General features: G+C 37.2%; 1 protein-coding gene and 1 long non-coding RNA gene across 3 annotated transcripts in view; both read left to right on the forward strand.

Annotated features, from left to right (window-relative positions):
• Positions 1–11,243, forward strand: part of TMEM164 (transmembrane protein 164) — a 345,939-nt gene extending 334,696 nt beyond the window's left edge. For both annotated transcript variants that reach the window (XM_077987824.1, XM_028841784.2), the window contains one exon: positions 11,129–11,243. The gene's annotated coding sequence lies outside the window, so the exon portion shown is untranslated. The remainder of the gene's footprint in view (positions 1–11,128) is intronic.
• Positions 11,244–11,612: 369 nt separating this feature from the next.
• Positions 11,613–15,119, forward strand: LOC144338465 (uncharacterized). Its single transcript, XR_013412659.1, has 2 exons — positions 11,613–11,670; positions 13,641–15,119. It is a non-coding gene; the product is annotated as an uncharacterized LOC144338465 (long non-coding RNA).
• Positions 15,120–16,587: the final 1,468 nt, after the last annotated feature.

A 16,587-nucleotide genomic window follows, 5' to 3' on the forward strand; every position in this document is an offset into this window, starting at 1 on the left:
GGGAATAAAAACAAAACAATTTATTCATTCAGTAATATTGAGCCTCTGCACCATACTATGTGCACAACACTATACTTCTGTTGAAATCCAGGGCGTGCGCAGGAAGTATGCCTCCCACTCTCAAAGAGTTTATGAATTAAGTCAGATACATGCACATAATCAGATAAATAGCTATTATAGTATGTACTGAACGTTTTTTAGGTGCCCAGTACCATACCTCGTCCTACCCCATAATCCTTCAGAATAAGATATTATCTCATTTTATCTTCACAACAATGCTCTGAGGTTACTCATTAACAGATGAGGCTATTAAACCTCAGAAGTAATTTGCCCAAGATCACACACCTAGAAAGTAACAGAGCTAGGATTGGAATGCCAGCATGTCTGATTCCAAAAACCATGCCATTATACTATATTGCCTCTCACTAACAATATATGATAATAAGGCTACTGATGGACAAAAGATAGTGACATTACACTCCAGCAGGTGCAACTGAGGTTAAACAGAAATAATAACTTAGCTTTTATGGAAAGATTGAGAGACACTGAAATATGTTACCAAGGAAAGATGAAAAAATCTCCTTCCAAAAAGATTTTGTGAGATAGACAAATGAAAGTCTGGAATGGTTAGGTGCAGCCAAAAGACAAAAGAGATAGTTTAATTGGTCAGTGATATATAATTTCATCCTCTCAAACTTCATCACTGTTAGAATTAACCTTATGTTTGAAACAAATAACAATTCTTTGTCAACTACTAGTGGAGCAAAAAAAAATGCATTAATATTTTGTCTATGTTACAGAAGAGAAAGCAGATTGGTTTTTTTAAAAAAGCACCACAACAACTGGTACGTTACAGTATTTTGTAGGTTAGGGTGTTTTGTACTTTGTCCTTAACTATCACAGCCCACCTTTTAATTTTTTTGAAACTAGATTGAACATAATATCAGACAATAGGTATCAATTTACTCCCCATCCCACTAAAGTGATCATTTCTAGAGTAAAAAACCAGAGCCATTTAATGACATCACAAAACAGTTTAGCACAGGAAGCAAAGTAGGATATCATGGATGGCTGCTTCTGCTAGGGGAATTTAGGAAAGCAGAATGTAATCTCCCAATTTAGAATTTGGCCAGTAGACAAGAGTCTAACGCCCCTACTCTTGTGAAAAATAGCAAGGAATCTTTAATAAGCACCAGTAGTCATGTCCTTAGTTCTGCATTTCATCTAAAAGACAAAGCACTATCATGGCTATCCTGCCAGGCTAAGGGACTGATGCAATGGGAAAACCCAAAGACAAGGACACCCCAGCTGAATTACAAAAATAGCTTTTCCCTAGAGGATTTTCAATTCCAATTCCAAACCTCACTAGCATAAAGAAAATAGACAAACACAAATGTGATAATTGCAGAAAAGACATCATTACCTGACCACTAGGGGTTACTATCTAAGTACTTTGTTGTATTGGCTAACTAAAACGGGGGAAAACACTAACCTTTATCTTTGTGTTAACTTCTCCTGAGCCTGGCTCATCTCCCATACTAACCTTGAGCCTCAAGATGCTTTATAAATCCCTTGGCAAGTAGTGGTGGTGGTGGTAATGTCTCCTTTAGGCCTTTGAGGAAATGCCTCTCCTGGCCTGGTTTTCTTGCAAAGTCACCAGCATAAAAAGAAACATATTTCGTTCAAACATAAATGAAATCCACAGAACAAATTCTGTGAAAAAAAATTTTTTACATCTATGCAAAGTGCACACTGCGTGGATAGAAAAACTGACCTTGCTCAGGATTCTCTTGGCTTGAAGTATAAAGGTCAAAGTATGATAGAGCACCTGGTTTCTACCCACTGCTGATACTGGAGTGCAGTGATATACCCTCCAGAGGAAACTTTAAGGTGCCTTCCTCTCTTTGTAACTGACTGTCAATCGGGGAGCTGAAGATTCCACTTAAAAAAATAAAATAAATAGGCCATAGTCTCTTTGTCAACAAAGCACATTCAAATTGTGAGCATTTTTATTTCTGCAATTTAGAGGCAGCTCTAAATTGCTGTTAACTAACTCCTGTCAAAGGCTTTGTTTTACAACTGTGGAAAAAAATACTTGAACAGAGGTTATGCATATTATTTACTGTGCAGCAAAGCTAGTAATTGAATTAAACCCAATAGTTACTTAATATATTATCATTGCCTCAATTTGTTCTCGTGTTTATAACATAGTTATTTTTTCATTTCAGAAAATAAGAATAATTATAATTTGATGAGGTAGTGAACTTAATGTTGCAAAATTATTTTCTTAGGTTTCTGGGGTTGTAGGTAAAAGGGGAAACATTCACATATTTCATTGAAAAAAAACCCTGCCATTTATGCCCAAACAAGTGTTATTTTTATCCTCTGTCATCAAACTTTCTCAACTGTCATCCTTGAACAACTGCAGAATGTAATATTCTTAGCTACCACTTTGATCTAACCTTGTACACATATAACACATGGTTGTTGTGGTGGAGGTGGTAATCAGTTCCCTTTTATGTTTGAATGAATACGTGAGTAAATACTGAAATTCTTTACCTACTTTTCAATTCAAATTGGTAAATCAGTTTTTGTTTTTCTGATTACAAAACAGATCCTTCTTTCCAAAATTCTTTATCTAATGAACACATTTATGAGCGAAAGCACCATGATCTACCTTGTTTTCTAGTTGTTTCATTTACATCTTCTATTGTCAACTTGAGTACAAACTAATTGAATGTTGTTTCGTTACCTATTTCCTTTAGAGAAAGTTCTATAAACTCCTTAATGAGATTTAGATATGCTAATATCTACTCTGAATGTGGAAGAATCAATAAAGCTAGCTAGTTGTAGATTGGAGAAAAAGGCTTCTTAGGAAGAAGATGATCAAACAGTGTTATTTAGGGCAGTTAGAGGAATTGTGAACAATCAAAACGTGAAGGTGTCTACTATAGTTTGAAAAAGTCTTTACTTGACTGTTTTTCTCTTTTCTCTCTTTTTAAAAGAATTCATCTACTAGCTTCTGTACATATATTGGGGTTTGAAAATGTACATGATGAAGCCCAATGGGCCTCACCTCAAAATTTAATTATAAAAATATAGCTGTTTGACTAATCTCATTGTGTTCTGGGGCACCTATTCCAGTTGGTTGGAGGCACAGTTTGGGCAGGGTGAGGATTAACATTGTCAATTAAAATATAAAAGTCTGTTCTGAATTAAGTCTCTCTTGTACAAATAATCAATTTAAAGTTCAAACTCACTCATGGAACCAAGGAGCAGAAATCTGATCCCCATAACCTCTGCTGGATCCCAGTTGAAGTGTAGCTCATTTTGTCTCACTCTATTCACTGCTTAAATGTTCACAATTTATGGCTTATTCTCTCAGCATGAGTAACACACAATGATTGTGTCAGGAAGCTCAGTCGTCTCTCATTACTTACTATTCAGGTTTCCTACCCTAGCTCCTAGTAGCGCAGCTAACCCTCCACACTTCAGCCAGATCCTCCATCTGGCCCCTGACGTTGGCTATCCACCGTACAGCCTTTTCTTTGGGGCTGTTCACCTTATGCCACAGCCACTGCCTGGTAAGTAGGCTGCTGCTTAATCCTCAGCTGCCTTCTGCATCCTCCACGAGATTCCACAAGGGATTCTAGGTTTCTTTCATGCCACTTGATGGTCTTCTAAAACTTCAAGCTGCTATTTCTACTGCAGATACTTCATGGTAGCATATGGCTTTTCCTTTTTTTTTTTTTTGAGACGGAGTCTCGCTCTGTCGCCCAGGCCGCAGTGCAGTGGCCGGATCTCAGCTCACTGCAAGCTCCGCCTCCCGGGTTTACGCCATTCTCCTGCCTCAGCCTCCCGAGTAGCTGGGACTACAGGCGCCCGCCACCTCGCCCGGCTAGTTTTTTGTATTTTTTAGTGGAAACGGGGTTTCACCATGTTAGCCAGGATGGTCTCGATCTCCTGACCTCGTGATCAGCCCGTCTCGGCCTCCCAAAGTGCTGGGATTACAGGCTTGAGCCACCGCGCCCGGCCCGCAGCATATGGCTTTTCTAAGGAGCTTGAAATTTCCCATGCTACACTCTGCTCTGTGTTTCCTCCAGAATTCTCTTGTTTGTTCTTTCTTTCTTCTTTTTATTGAGATACAATTCACAAAGGATACCACCCACCCATTTAAATTTTACAATTTGATGATTTTTAGAATATTCATGTAATTATGCAACCTTCAACATAATCAATTTTGGACACTTTAATCACCCCCAAAAAGATACCCCATTACTCATTAGCAGTTACTCTCCATTCCTTCCAATTCCTCTTCAGCCCCAGACAACCTCTAATCTCCCTTCTGTCTCTATGGATTTACCTATTCTGAGCATTTCATATAGATGGAATCATGTAATATTTGCCTTTTTGTGTCTGCTTTATTTCAGTTCACATAATGTTTTCAGGGTTCCTCCATGTTGTAGCATCTACCAGTACTTCATTCCTTTAATGGCCAAATAACATACTGTTATATGGATATACCACATTTTGTTTATCCATTCATCAATTGATTGACATTTGGGTATTTGTACTTTTGGGTTGTTATGAATAATGCTGCAAAGAAAATTCGTTTACAAGTTTGTGTGTAGATGTGTGTTTTCATTTCTCTTGGGTATATACCTAGTGGTGGAGTTATTGTGTTATATTGTAACTCTGTGCTTAACCTTTTCAGGAACTACAGACTGTTTTCCAAATTAACGGTACCATTTTAGAATCTCACCTTCAGAGTCAAAGTTGGGATTACAATTTTAAACTTTTTTGTTAAATTTATTCCTAAATGTTTTATTCTTTTTGATGCTATTGAAGATGGAATAATTTTGTTAATTTCAGTTTTGGATTGTTCATTGTAGTTTTTTTTTTTTTTGTTTGTTTTTTTTTTTTTTTTTTTTGAGATGGAGTCTCGCTCCAGGCTGGAGTGCAGTGGCATGATCTTGGCTCACTGCAACCTCTGCCCTCCAGGTTCAAGCAATTCTCCTGCCTCAACCTCCCAAGTATCTGGGACTACAGGTGCACGCCACAGTGCCCAGCTAATTTATATATTTGTAGTAGAGTCGGGGTTTCACCATATTGGCCAGGCTGGTCTCCAACTCCTGACCTCAAGTGATCTGCCCACCTCAGTCTCCCAAAGTGCTGGGATTACAGGCGTGAGCCATCACACCTGGCCTCATTATACAATTTAGATCTTGTACCTTGCCACCTAGCTGAATTCATTTCTTACTACTAATAGTTTTTTGTTGGATTTCTTAAGATTTTGTGTACACAAGATCGTGTCATCTGATAGTTTTACTTCTTTCTTTCCAATCTGGATATAGTTTTTTCTCTTGTCTAATTGCTTTGCCTAAAACCTCTAGTACAATGTTGAATAGAATTGATGAGAGCAGACATCCTTATCTTATTCCAGATATAATGGGGAAAGCTTTCTGTCTTCTAGCATTAAGTATGACGTTAGCTGTGAATTTTTCATAGCTTCCCTTAGGTTGAGGAAGGTCCCTTCTACCCTAGTTTGTTGAGTGTTTTTTTTTTTTTAATTTATCATGACAGGTTGGATTTTTTTGTCAAATGCTTTTACTGTGTCTATTGACAGGATCATGTGGTTTTTGTTCTTTATGTTGTTGATGTGGTATATTACTTTAACATACCACAAAATTAATAGTTTATATTAATTTTGGGATAGTAAACCAACCTTCCAGTCCTGAGATGAATCCCACTTTGTCATGGTATATAATTATTTTTTATATGTTGCTGGATCCATTTACTAGTATTTTTGAGGATTTTTGCATCTGTATTCATAGTACATCTACATTCAATGGTCTGAGTTTTCTTGTGATGTTTTTGTCTAGTTTTGGCATCAGGAAAATACTGGTCTCGTAAATGATTTGGGAAGTTTCCTTCTTCTTCTATTTTTTGGAAGAGCTTGAGAAGGATTTGGTGTTTATTCTTCTTTAAATGTGTGGTAGAATTTACCAATGAAGCTATCTGGTCCTGGGCTTTTCTTTGTTGGTAGTTTTAAAATTTATTTATTTTTTAGTTTGAATTTTTTTATGTGTTCATAGTGTATATACTTATGGAGTACGTGAGATATTTTGAAACTAGCATACAATGTACAATAATCACATCAGGAAAATAGGATATGCATCACCTGAAGCACCTGTCATTTCTTTGCATTACAAACATTCCAATTATACTCTTAGTTATTTTTAAATGTACAATAAATTATTGTTGAGTATTGTGTTATCAAATACCAGATCTTATTCATTCCATCTATATTTTTATAGCCATTAACCATCCGCACTCCCCTCTCCCTCACTGGGAGTTTTTGTTATTAGTGACTCAATCTAGTTATTTGTTATAGATGTGTTAAATTTTTCTGTTTCTTCTTGAGTCACTTTTGATAGTTGGTATGTTTCTAGGAATTGGTTCATTTCATCTGGTTTATCTAATTTGTTGTCATACAAATGCTCTTAGCATTCTATTATAATACCCTGTATTTCTGTAAGGTCTGTGGTAATGTTCTCTCATTTCTGATTTTAGTAATTTCAGTCTTTTCTCTTTTTTTGTCTAACTAAAGACTTGTCAATTTTGCTGTTCTTTTCAAAGAACCAACTTTTGGTTTGGTTACTTTTCTCTATTGTTTTTCTATTCTGGATTTCATTTATCTCTGTTTCAGTCTTTATTTCTTTCCTTCTGTTTGCTTCTGTTTGCTTATCTGGCTTCTTAGATGGCAGGTTAGATTATTGATTTGAATTATTTCTTCTTTTTAAATATAGGTATTATAGCTATCATTTCCCCTCTAAGCACTTCTTTAGCTGCATCCCGTAAGTTTCTTTTTCTTTTCTTTTCTTCTTTTTTTCTTTTGTTTTGTTTTGTTTGTTTGTTTGAGATGGAGTCGTGTTCTGTCTCCCAGGCTGGAGTGCAGTAGTGCAATCTCAGCTCACTGCAACCTCTGCCTCCTGGGTTCAAGAGATTCTCCTGCCTCAGCCTTGTGAGTAGCTGGGATTCCAAGAGTGCATCACCATGCCTGGCGATTTTTTTTTGTATTTTTAGTAGAGACAAGGTTTCACCACGTTGGCCAGGCTGGTCTCAAACTTGTGACCTCCAGTGATCCACCGACCTTGGCCTCCCAAAGTGCTGGGATTACAGGTGTGAGCCACCATGCCTGGCCTGTAAGTTTTGATATTTTGTGGTTTACATTTGTCCCAAAGTATTTTCTAATTTCCCTTGTGACTTTTTGGCCTATTGGTTATTTAGGAGTGTGTTGTTCAATTTCCACATATTTGTAAATTTCCCAAATTTCCTTCTGTTTTTTATTTCTAATTTCATTCCATGGTGGTAGATAATATATTTGGTATGATTTCAATCCTTTTAAGTTTTTTGAGGTTTCTTTTATGACCTAGCTTATGATCTGTCCTGAAGAATGTTTCATGTGCACTTGAGAAGATTATGTATTCTGCTATTATTGGGTGGAATGCTGTATGGATATATGTTAATTCTAGTTGGTGTATAGTGTTGTTCAAGTCTTCTGTTTCCTTATTGAGGTACAGGAGTGGATCATTCGTAGCCATGATAAATAATTTGGCTTTTATTCAAAGAGCAATGGAAAGACACTGGACAGTTTAGTGAGATAATTTTGCTGGTATTTGGAGAATGTAATGGAGGAGAACAGAGCAGAGATAAGGAGATCAGCCAAGAGACTTCAGTAATTCAGGATAGGCCTGGACCTAGGTGGTGGCAGTTAAGATAAAAAGAAGGGAGAATTTCTATGTAAATTTTGGAGGTAGAGTCAACAAGACTTACTGACACGTATTTTGTTGAGGTCAGGAAAAGGAAAGAATTTATGATAATGACTAGATTTCTGCTTCGAGTAAACAAATAAGTGGTGATGACATATTGACATGGAAAAGATAAGGACAGGAGCAGGTCCACGGGATATCAAGACTTCTTGACAATGTAAGTTTAAGGTGTCCACTAAATACGCAAATAGGGATATGAAATAGGTAGACAGATATGCGTGTCATGAATCAAGACTAGATAAATCAATTTAGGAGTTAGCATACAGATAGTATTAGAAGCCATGGTCTGGACAACACAAAATAGAGAAGGACTATAAAGAAAAAAGTGAAAACCAGGATTGAGTCTTGAGACTGCACAATATTGGGATGAACTGGCCAATGAGACTAAACAAGAGTAGCAACTGACGTAGTGGGAAAGCCAGCAGAGTGTTGTGTCACAATATCCAAACAAGAAAATCTTTTAAGAAGGGAGAATGGCTAATGATGTTAAATACTGCAGGGACTTCAAATAAAATGAGGATAGAGAAGAGTCTATTAGATTTGGCAACATGCATGTTGCGTGTTGCAATAACATGAGTAGTTTCATTAGAGTGGCAGGGCCAGAAGTCAGACTGGAGTGCATTGAAAAGTGAATGGGGTGGTGGGGAGCTGTAGATAGTGTATATAGACAACTCTGTTGAAATACTTGACTCCGAAGAGGAACAAAGAAATGAGATGGTAGCTGTAGAAGAGCACTAGGTCAAAGGAGGGTTTTTATTTAATTAGGGATAGTTCCTAGAAATATTATTTTAAGTAGTTGTTATTATCATTATTAATATTATTTCTTTGATGGTCATCACTACAGTGTTCAGTGAAATATACTTACAAGCAATTCTTGAACAGAAACACTTCTATCCTGAAAAGAGCAAATACTGAGACCTCAAAGCATTGATTATTATTCTTTTCTAGTCTCATAAGTAAGGAGATCAATGTAATAGGGCCTACTAGAAAAGAATAAGAACCGATCTGGATGGAAATGATGAACACAGAGAAAAGACAGGCAACAAAATGCTGTTTATAGAGTTATGGAGTGAGAGAAATAGTTAAAAGGTAAAGAGGAAGGGTGTTAATTTTATAAACTAGCCTTGAGGCTCCAGCGAAAATTTTGATGTCATGATATTTTTACTGCTTCAGCAAACTTTTGCTCCCCAAATCAACAACAAGGCCTAGTGATTACTATGAGCATAGCTTGGCTGGGGCTGTAGCAAACATCTTCTTGGGCCTTTAGCATATCACCCATTCATTTACTGCACAACTTCAAGCAAGTAATTTAACTTTATTTTCCTTATCTCTTAAATTGCATATCAGTACATACTTCTTAAAATGGTTATAAAGATTACATAAAAGAATGTGTCTAACTTAAATGCCTGTACCAGCTAAATAAAGTGTTCTAACAAGTAGACCCAAAGATATAATGGCTTAGTAAAACAAACGTCTATTTCTTTTTTCTTTCTTCCTTTCTTTCTTTCTTCCTTTCTTTCTTTCTTTCTTTCTTTCTTTCTTTCTTTCTTTCTTTCTTTCTTTCTTTCTTTCTTTCTTTCCTTCTTTCTTTCTTTCTTTTTTTTTTTTTGGTGTTTGACTTTATTTTTATTATTATACTTTAAGTTCTGGGGTACATGTGCAGAACATGCAGGTTTGTAACATAGGTATAGACGTGCCATGGTGGTTTGCTGCACCCATAAACCCGTCATCTACATTAGGTATTTCTCCTAATGCTATCCCTCCCCTAGCCCCCACCCGCCGACAGGCCCCGGTGTGTGATGAGCCCCTCCCTGCGTCCATGAGTTCTCAGTATTCAACTCCCACTTATGAGTGAGAACATGCAGTGTTTGGTTTTCTGTTCCTGTGTTAGTTTGCTGAGAAAGATCGTTTCCAGCTTCATCCATGTCCCTGCAAAGGACATGAACTCATCCTTTTTTATGGCTGCATAGTATTCCATGGTGTGTATGTGCCACATTTTCTTTATCCAGTCTATCATTGATGGGCATTTGGGTTGGTCCCAAGTCTTTGCTATTGTGAATAGTGCTGCAGTAAACATACAGGTGCATGCATCTTTATAGTAGAATGATTTATAATCCTTTGGGTACATACCCAGTAATGGGATAGCTCAGTCAAATGGTATTTCTGGTTCTAGATCCTTGAGGAATCACCACACTGTCTTCCACGATGGTTGAACTAATTTGCACTCCCACCAACAATGTAAAAGCGTTCCTATTTCTCCACATCCTCTCCAGCATCTGTTGTTTCCTGACTTTTTACTGATCGCCATTTTAAGAGGCATGAAATGGTATCTCATTGTGGTTTTGATTTGCGTTTCTCTAATGGTCAGTGATGATGAGCTTTTTTTCATATGTTTGTTGGCCACATAAATGTCTTCTTTTGAGAAATGTCTGTTCATATCCTTCGCCCACTTTTTGATGGAGTTGTTTTAGAAAAAATCCATTGTTAATCAGGCAGATGACTTTGGAGGAAATATTTTTTTAAAGCCATCCAGCAGAATGTCTTCTCATCTTTATAGGACCCACTTCCTGGTCCTTCAACTGTTTCTGTGTCTTCTCACCTTAAAAAAATAAAATACAATGTACAGTAACCTTTTAATCAAAACACAGCATTGTAGGTGGAGACCGAAAGCCTGCCATTGTTTGTTGTTTAACAGCTGATCCTGGTATTCTGGTGATGCCACTGTGCTGCTTCGTTACACTGAACACGTAATTTTTTCACTATATTAATGGTATGTCATTTTTTAAAACTGTTAAGTACTTATGTGAGAATAACTGTAAGAAAATGATTGCTTATCAGTAGCATATAAATTCAGAGTCAGGAATGATGGTGATACCAAACAACCACATTGTCTACCTGGGTTGCTGAAATAATGACACCTTTGCTTTGTTCAATGTATACAAACTTTGTTTCATGCACAAAATTATTTAAAATATTGTATAAAATTACCTTCAGGCTATGTGTTTAAGGTGTATATGAAACATAAATGAATTTCATGTTTTTAAGTGCTTTTAAGCATTTTTAAGTGTTTTCCGTGGGACAGTTTGTATATCTAGCCCACCATAGTACCAGTATTCTATCATATGTTTTCTCCACCCCTGCTCTGAGGATGTAAAACTGTTAGAAAAAATAAATCACAAAATTGAGCTGATTGGCTCCATAAAAAATTTATGATTTTCAGCCTCAGCTGGGTCTTCTCTATTGTTCTACAAATCTTTAATTCATCTTTATTCAGTTCCCTTTCTGATTTCCCACAGCAGCTGTTTCAACCCGTTACTACACTTCAATCCTCCCACTCCAACCTCTTCATCCTTTAATCATTTCGGAAAATGAAGCTTCCTACTTCACAACAAAAAAAAAAAAGACTTTCAGGTGAGAATCCATTCAACCCTTCTTCATTTCATTCTGAAGTTTCCTCTGTTTTTCATCCTTTTCCTGCTTTCCTCCTCTCTTGGAAGAAGGGGTGTTCTTTCTTACGTCCTTTCCTGCTCTCTCTACCTATGGTCTAGAATAGTGTTACTCAAGGTGTGGTCATGGACCCCTTCCAATCCTCAAACTGTTTGATACTGATCTACAACAGCCTAAGCACTGAAATTAAGAGTAAGAATTTAGAAACTTCCATAGCAATTTGATAAATTAATTTTATGTTCATTGGCTCTAATAATGAAAAATTGGGGTTTATATTTTGAATGTCTTTGTTTTTGTACTGCATTTTTTCTAGTAACTCATTTTTATTATATTTTACAGAAGTACCAATCTCAACAGCTTGAAAATTTGAAAACCTGATCCTTCACCACAGGTAGTTTGAGAAGTATTGGACTAAAACCCATCCTCCACTAACTTGTCTGAGATTTGACTCCATGCATTAACCCTTTTCTCTCTCATTTCTTCACTCTTACTCTCCATAGACATTCTTCCATATTACCTTTGCCTACTGTGTTGCCAACTTATTTCTCACTTTCTGTTTACTGCCAGCCTTCTTGAAAGAATAACTCTCATATACTGTTTCCACCCTCCTCATCTTCTCTTTAACCCTCAAACCATAGCAATTTGGCTTATGCCCCTACTACTGCTCCAACAAAAGTCACCAGTGATGTCTAAATTGCCCAATTCATAATAGCCCTTCTAGTCCTTGTCCTGTCAGACCTCTACTCTGTGTTTACTAAAGACCACCCTTTCCTTTGAGGACCTCTCTTCTTCTGTGTTTCTCTAATAGCCCTCATCTGATTGTTGCTTTCTTTCTCATGGTCTACAAGGAGAACCCCAAACTCTCTTTTAGGGTCTTCTCTTACTCCAGCTACCTGTCCTTCAGGCCTCTATCCTCAGACTTTTTTCCTTTTGCTCTACATTTATTGCCATCAATTTACTCAACATGTGTATGCTGATGAATCCCAAATATCTTAACTCCAACCCTGACTTCTCTAACCAGGCTGTAGGCTGAGTTTTCAATTGGCTTACTAGATAGTTTCACATGGATATCCCAAAGACACCTGAAATTCAACTTATCTGAGACAAAAACTTATTATACACAACCTTGGCCTTCTTAGGTATTCCCTATTTTGGTTAATGGCCTCTCTATCTACCTGATTACCCAGGCTTGGGAGTCATCTTTAACTCTTACTTATCTCTCATTCTCATACTAAGTCCATCAATATTACCTTAAATCCATTCCACTTCTATTGCCTTTATTTCATCAGCTCCTGCCGAGAGCCATATGACTACTCTCTCTATGTTCAGTCTATTTTTGGCACCTCCGTCAGAAGGAATATTCAGAAAACATTGTTCTGATCTTATCACTTTCCTGCTTAAAACCTTTGGTTAATTTCTCATGGCCTATAAGGAGAACCCCGAACTCTCTAGCATTGCATATAGGAACATTTACAATCACACTCCACACTAGTTCTCTAGCCTTGTCTTTCACCATTAACCCCCCCGCCCCCAGACTTTGTACTCCGGTCAGATTATTGGCAGTTCCTTGAGTATGCTATGTATTTTCACTTCTCTATTTTTATTTTAGGAAATTTATTTTATTCCCTTCTTTGCCCATGCTGTTTCCTCTTTTTGAAATGTTCCTCCCCACTTCTTTACTAATAAACTTCAACTCATGCTTTAAGCCCTAAATTAAATATTGCCTCCTCTATCAGGCCACTCTGATATTATAGATCTATTCCCTTCCACCACCTAGTCTCCCTTCCTTGAGGCCAAGGACAATGTTATGAATCTTTATGTCACTGGCCCCATGACTAGCATATAATGTTTCTTGAGTGACTACAAGAAGTAGAAAATAAAGAAGGAAAATACTCTCCATAAAGGACAGTCTCTAAATAAAATAATTATATCTATGAAATTATTTTTTTCATATTCTAAAGAAAAGAAAATTTTAGCCCCTTAGGTAGTGGGATCTGAAAGTTACCAGCAGCAGGCTGTCAAAGAGCATATTGTGGATTCATTTCTTTACATCTCAAAGACAAAATAATATATCTTTTTCTTCTTAAACATGCTGTACAATACATAGTACAGCAGTAGTAGCATTGTGTGTGTTTAATAAATACATACAATATTGAAATCAACTGCAAAACCGTAGATCCATTATTACTGCTGCTTACTAGTACCATGCCTCAAATTAAAAACTCCCATTAAGATATGTAGCAGGGCTTGGGGAAGGATTATGTATTCAAATATTATTTTTAAATAATTTGCCCTTGTTGTAGATCTTTTTCCCTCCTACAAATCAAAACATAGACAAGCCCTTCTGTTCCCCTTTCTTAGGTGCTTTTGCTTGCAAAGTCAAAATCGGAAGTTCAGGAAGATCACCTGAATCCAGAGCTTTTGATTTCAGAAGCCTAGGTTCATTGAGGAAAAGTATGCTGACTTGTCCCAGAGGGTTAACAGGTGAATGCTTTTGAGTAGAGGTGGGATAAGCTGTCTGACATAGAAGTTGAGCTTCTCCGGTACCAGAGAGGAGATGGGAGTAATGGTAGATTCCATGAGCATCAAGGACTACTTTTGCTGCCTTTTAGTGTCCTAAAGAAGATACAAGATCTCAAGAGAGAATGGAGACATGGTACACTTAAGAAAGTCTGAATACTAGTCCATGAGGATGCCAACCTCAGCCAAAACACCCCACTATCACCACCAATGTGCAAGGGTGGCACAGAAGCAGCTACCCTGTCTAACTTTAAGGGGATTTGCCTGACAAACATATCAACAATATTGGGTATGCACAAAAGGGCATAGGGCCTACACTGAAAGTTGTGTTCTGGGTATCATTTGCTAGGGTCTTCATACAACCTTGACAAAGGGAGATAAAAACCATGAGTGAGATGGAATTTTTAGCCAGCTAGAAAGGTGAAAGTTTCCGAGCAGATTGTTGTAGGGATATAAAGAAATGTGACATTTTTTGCCAGTTAAAATGGCGATCATAAAAAAGTCAGGAAACAACAGGTGCTGGAGAGGATGTGGAGAAATAGGAACACCAGCAATCCCATTACTGGTTATATAACCAAAGGATTATGAATATAAAGACACATGCACATGTATGTTTATTGCAGCACTGTTCACAATAGCAAAGACTTGGAACCAACCCAAATGCCTATCAATGATAGACGGGATAAAGAAAATTTGGCACATATACATCATGGAATACTATGCAACCATAAAAAAGGAGGAGTTCATGTCCTTTGCAGGGACATGGATGAAGCTGGAAATCATCATTCTCAGTAAACTAACACAAAAACAGAAAAGGAAGCACTGCATGTTCTCACTCATAAGTGAGAGTTGAACAATGAGAACACATGGACATGGAGGGGCAGGGCTCATCACACACTGGGGCCTCTCGGGGGGCGGGGGCCGGGGGGAGGGATAGCATTAGGAGAAATACCTAATGTAGGTAACAGGTTTATGGGTACAGCAAACCACCGTGGCACGTGTCTACCTATGTAACAAACCTGCACGTTCTGCACATGTACCCCAGAACTTAAAGTATAATAAAATAAAAATAAAATCAGGTTGTTTGCTTTTGTTGTTGTGTGGTAGGAGTTCCTTATATATTATGGATATCAATTCCTTATCAGATATAATATTTTAAAATGTTTCTTTTTATTTCATGGATTGCCTTATCACTCTGTTGGTATTCTTTGATATACAAAAGTTTTGAATTTTCATAATGTCCAGCTTACCTCTTTTTTCTTTTGTTGTTTGTGCTTTTGGTGCCATATTCAATAAATCATTGCCAAAAAAAGAAAGAAATGTGACATTTTTGCACCCTGGTTGTGTGGACCAAATTTCATGGCTACAATTCTAATTCGGTGTTGTTGGTCACTTACTTGCTCACTTTGTACCTTAAATTTATACTTTTTAAAAACAAAGATAATGCCTTCCCTCTACCTTACAAGATTTTTATGACACAAGAATTAAATAAGGTAAGAAAAATTGCTTTGAAAAGGCACAAAACAAATGAATATATGTTAGTAAATTACAGAAATCAGTGTGAAAAAGAACCATATTTGATAGCTTTAGTTCTATATTGAACCTAAAGGATGTATTATTATAAAACTGATAGCACAAATATATTTATTGTCTTAATCTAGATTGCCTGTATTGAGATATGTTTTTAATATTTTCTCTACAAATGCACTAGTTGTTTTCCTCAGCTTTTCTTTAACTTCCTTTTGTTTAATCGCTTTCAAATGAAAGAAGTCCAGATATATAGTTTCCATTATGAACTACATCTTCAATAATTTGATCTTTACTGAGGACAGTGTTATTCCTAGGATGTAATGAACTGTAACAACTGTGTCATAACATATAGTTGCTGATGCCTCATGTTCTGGACCACAGAGTCAGATCTTAGAACATTTCTGCCTGCTTCATTGCCAGCTCCTTGGGCAAACCCTATAACCTGAGAGTGTCTGGGTTGCCAGAGTCTGCAGAATCAGATTGCCTAAGTGAAGGGAGGGCATATGTAATATATAAGAGGCACCATTGCACACTGATGGTTAAGGACACTGACTCTGGATGGTGACTGCATTGCACAACTCTAGGGGACACTTGGTCCAGCTTTGAATCCATTCTACCACATAACAACTACATGATATTAGACACATCATTTAATTTCAGCCTTGTAAAATGGGGGTAATGATAGTACCTTCTTCGTGAGGTTATTGGGAAGATTCAATCATATAATGAATGTAAAGCCCTCAGCACAGTGCCTAACACTGTGCATACCCAATAATTGGTAGCTGGTATCAATATAAAAGTAACAGTGGGCAGGGGGAGGGTGGTGGAGAAATGATTCCAAGATCACCTTGGGAGCAAAGATCTGAATTTGCTGGAAAGTCAAACGATCACTAGGAAATGCCATCTGGGAAAAAATACCATGTCTGATTATGATTTGACACATACATTCCTCACTACGGGGCAGGAACTTTGTCCTGATTACTATGATATCCAGCATAGAATGGTGCTTCACATGTAGTAGTCACTCAATAAACATGAGATAAATGAATCAAACTAGGGGTTGCCTATGGCATAGGTCCCAGAGCTCTATAGCAGCCCACCACTGACAGTTTAGCACAATGCCCTGAATATAGTATGTGCTCAAGAAAGAATGAGTGATGTAAGAACCTCAGACAGTGTTGTACTTTACCATATCAGTTTCCACTTTACCATAGTTGGATAAATTTGCATCACCCAAGTTCAGCTTTCCTTGTGTTGC

The sequence above is a fragment of the Macaca mulatta genome, chromosome X (assembly GCF_049350105.2).
Source record: "Macaca mulatta isolate MMU2019108-1 chromosome X, T2T-MMU8v2.0, whole genome shotgun sequence".
Lineage (NCBI taxonomy): Eukaryota > Metazoa > Chordata > Mammalia > Primates > Cercopithecidae > Macaca > Macaca mulatta.